Here is a 4,347-nt window from a genome sequence, read left to right as displayed (position 1 = left end):
CTCCACGAGCGGCGGCGACTCGAGTGACCCAGGCGGCGCGCAGGGCCGGGCGGCTGGCGAGCGCCGGTGAGCGGGCACCGGGCGGAGGATGCACCGGGCGCGGCGGGCGGCTCCCCGCGGTCGTCCCCGCGCCCCGGACGCCGGGCCTTAGTGCTGGGGGAGGAGGCGGTGCGCGAGGGGCGGCCGGGCGGCGGCGGGGCCCGCGCTGTCATGCCGTGGCTGAGCGGCGGCCGGCGGCGGCGGCGGCGCGGACAGCCGCGCGAGGCCCCGCGGGAGCCGCCTCAGCCCGCGCAGCTCCCCCGGTAGCCGCCGCAGCTCGCGCCGCCAGTCGCGGACCCTGCGCCCCCCGCGCCCTCCGCGCCGCCACCCCCATGGGCCCGGGAGAGCGCCGAGGTGCCGCTGCCCGCCGGCAGGGGGGAGGCGCGCGACTACGACGGCCGCGTCTTCTACATCGACCACTACACGCGCCAGACGTCGTGGATCGACCCCAGCGACCGGTAAGGGGGGAGCGGGCCCCGACCAGGATTAGGGCTCCCCATACCTTGGGCCCAGGGAGAGGATCGAGGACCCGGGAGGCCTCCGGGTGTGGGCGAAGATCGTGAGTCCTCCGCGCCCGGCGAGGATCCGGGCGCCCCCATTCCCGGACCCCTGGCCGAGGGTCGAGGCTCCCCCTCTCCCGGCCTCGAGCCCCAGGAGTGCGGGATCCCTGGCCTCCACCGCGGGGCGGACACTCTGACTTGATTCCCTCACGTCACCCGCTGACCGAAGCCTGGGAGCTGGGCCCCTGGAATTTCCTCTCCAGGCGCTGACGGATGGCCCTCTCCTCCTTTTTCCTCCGCGGTCTCGCCCATCCCTGTTCGGCCTCCGCGGCCCACCGCCCCCAGGCTGTGGCTCTACAGGCGCCCCCGACCTCGCGGTGGCCAGATGAGCTGTCATCTTGGAGGACAAACGTGCGCCCCAGCCTCGTGGTGTGGGTTCCTTGTCTGGCGGGCTGAACCTAGTTTCCATTCGAAGACTGTGCCAGATGGGACACTTCAGGGATTCCCGATTCTTTGGAGTAACCATCAAACTTGTGACGGTTACTCTTTAGCGCCTTAAAAATGGAGTTAAAATTCTGATTGAAAAAGCCTGTGTACTGCGGTCAGAATGGGCTATGATCAGACCCATATGCTTTTGGAATAACGGGAACACAAGAGTTGAATTTTAGGTTTCCTTTTTGTGCAAGATCCGAGTAGAGCATTAAATTGTCTTATTATTCACGTAAATAAATCCTACGGAGTGAAAAACGGATGCTTCTAAAAGCACCACCAGATTACGATTAATTAAGTTCATGTAGTGACTTCTTTGTTAACTTTTTGTTCGATTGTCTGTTGGTTTCAGTGGTTCAGCTGCTTTTGGGGAGAGGCATTTTTTTGTGGAGTTGGAATTCTGTTGAAACCAAGGGATTACAATGATTATCTGATATCTTGTCCTGTCTGGAGCCACTTCTTTCCACACTGGGCCTGAGTGCCAGAAAGGAAATACTGCAAGCTTCCCAGTGATTTTGAGACTTGAAAAGGCCCAGCGTGGTGAGAGGCTCCTGCTTCCTCCTACCTGCACTGGAAAGGCAGCGCTGCATGGCACTGGCGTTTGAAAATAAACCTTTGGAGAGGGAAGCTGCTAAATTATTGTTTGAAGATTTCTGTGCGTTCAGATAGGGGAAAACAAAGAAAGGCAAAAGGATCATGGTTCCCTAACATTCTCTTTGAACATGGCAAGCTTCTGGACTCAGAAACTTAGAGAGATTATAGCACAGTTTATTGGCTTAAAAAGATGCATAGTTATTTTGAAAATCAGGTGAGATCATATTATAATTTTAACCAAAGGCTAGAGCCCCAGCTGTCTGATCAAGCCTTGGATGGTTCTGGATTTGGTAGAACTGCTTGGAATGTGGTGCCCTTTTATGCTGTATGTCTGTTAAAAATCCAAACAACTGGAAAATGAACCAATTAAAAAATACTGTTTTGCTTAGAAAAGGCAAAGACTCATTATATGAGGGTAATATAAAACAGTTGTGGTTACATTGGAGTGTGGATTCATGATGAAAAGTATAAATGTAAGAGTTTCCATTTTAATGGTACAACCCAGGCCATAGGTGAGCAGACCCCACAGAAGACAGCTTGTAGAATCTTCCTTTCCATGTATTTCATACACATTTCCTATGTTGCTCTTTCCAGAAATCTGTGTTATTGAATGACATTTTATACATCACTTATGTTACAGGTTTTTAAAAAGCCCTGTTTCTAATGCTAAAATTGTCGGTGGAGTGAACATTTTACATTTTTTTGTAAAGTAAAAATGTGCACACTTTTATGAGACACTGTTTTTATAGTGAGTGAAAATTCAGCAGGGGACAGCTTGCACTTCAGCTCCCATAATACCTTGCCCGAAATATGTATGGAATGCTCAGCGAGCCACAGACATTTAAGTGGAGTCTATGGAAGGGTGTAAATGCTGTAATAGCCATTCTTCTTCTTTCACAACAGAACCCTGCCGATTTTTATAGGTGACCGGTTATCCTTTAAAGTTGTAATTGATTTTTATGATTTTTATGATATGGAAAAAACCGTGTGTCAGAGCACAGCATTTTCTCCACGTGCATCTGACAGTTAAAACCCTTTTTGAGTTGCATTTGATTCACACGACTGGAAAACGGTATTCAAAAAATGAGGACTTTCGGGCTTCCCTGGTGGTGCAGTGGTTGAGAGTCCGCCTGCCGATGCAGGGGACATGGGTTTGTGCCCAGGTCGGGGAGGATCCCACATGCCGTGGAGCGGCTGGGCCCGTGAGCCATGGCTGCTGAGCCCTGTGCTCTGCAACGGGAGAGGCCACAACAGTGAGAGGCCCGCGTACCGCAGAAGAAAAAAAAAAAAAAATGAGGACTTTCCCCAAACAGCTTCCAAATGGAGAACTATCAGGAGAGGCAAAGAAATAGATTTTTAAAGAAAATTAAATTATGGAGGAATAGATGAATGTAGTCGGTTAGGCGAAAATTGTTGCCGACTGAAAACATCATTTCCTGTATGATTTATTAAACCTAATAGCATAAAATATGCTGCCATAAGCAAGGTCACCGAGGGCCAAGGTTTGTAAACAAACTCTTCTAGGGTTTTATAGTAATTCCATTCAATGTTGTATTTAACAACATTGGGTCTTACCAGCTCAGGGTGTGTTGGTGAATTATTGTAGCTGTACTTTCTTTTTCAGGTTACAACAAAGAGGTTGCAAACGTGAGGAGACATCTTTACAGATGTGGCTACAGATGTGTAAAAAAAAAAATCTCACTATTTTCAAAACAGAATTTCTTTAGTTGGAGTGTGAACCCACCTTCGGTTTAAATTCACTATGTCTGCAGATCAGTACTGTGCATATAATTTTCGTGGTTAGTTTTCTGGGAATCATACCCAGAAACTTTGTTAAAAAATATAAAGTTGGGACTTCCCTGGAGGTCCAGTGATTAAGACTCCTCGCTCCCAATGTAGGGGGCCGGGTTTGATCCCTGGTCAGGGAACTAAGAATCCCACGTGCTGCATGGCGTGGCCAAATAAATAAGATTAAAAATAGAGTTAATTCACCATTTTTGTGACTGGTAGTTTCTGTGGGTGAGTCATATGTGGTTTATATTAGTGACACGTATGTGTTCCACGTACATCAACTCAGAGTTCAATGGCCACTTTATAAAAAGGTATTTACCATTTAGGTGGATAATATGGGAAGAACTTTTTTGCCTCTTTTGGAAAAATTCAGTGCCTTTGACATGTATATGTCTGCTTCTTGCAGGGTTGTATTGACATTAACCTATAGGTGGACTGACCTGTTGAAACTTAGTGTTCTGTTTCCGATAGCTCAGTTGGGGTTGTACGTTACGGGAAATGCCAACCTCGAGCAGTTTGAGTGGTGGACCGTGTCACATTTGAGATCAAAGCGGAGTATTAAATGATCAGGATGATGGTGGAAGGCCCAGATTATATCATGACAAAAGCGTTTAGGGATCCATTTGTTCACGAGATGGGGTTTGACCTGTGCCACATAGAGAAATTCTGTGATATATTAAAAGTCTTTTGAACAGGCTGTTGCTTTAAGGAGAAAACAATCCATGGTTCCGGAATTTGCCAGGTTGGAGCCCCACATAACAGGGCCAGATGGCATCATTGCTACCTTCTTGGAACCTTTATTCGGTGTTAATTAATAGGAGGTTTACTATATTTACCCCGCAGAGTCTATTTTGGGATTATATAAACTTTCTGATAAGCAAATAATGATTTTTCCATTTTTCATTCTTTAAGATTATAGGTAGTCTCTGTATAC

At 48.4% G+C, this 4,347-nt stretch overlaps 1 long non-coding RNA gene across 1 annotated transcript; it reads left to right on the top strand.

The window, feature by feature from the left end:
• The first annotated feature begins 288 nt into the window (after positions 1-288).
• LOC114896734 lies at positions 289-3,128 on the top strand. The gene is made up of 2 exons (XR_003793894.1): positions 289-497; positions 885-3,128. It is a non-coding gene; the product is annotated as an uncharacterized LOC114896734 (long non-coding RNA).
• Positions 3,129-4,347: the final 1,219 nt, after the last annotated feature.

The sequence above is a fragment of the Monodon monoceros genome, unplaced genomic scaffold (genome assembly GCF_005190385.1).
Source record: "Monodon monoceros isolate NGI ecotype Baffin Bay Population unplaced genomic scaffold, NGI_Narwhal_1 Contig2441_ctg1, whole genome shotgun sequence".
NCBI lineage: Eukaryota > Metazoa > Chordata > Mammalia > Artiodactyla > Monodontidae > Monodon > Monodon monoceros.
The sequence above is the reverse complement of the archived record's forward strand: the minus strand, read 5'-3'. Positions and strand labels throughout refer to the sequence as shown.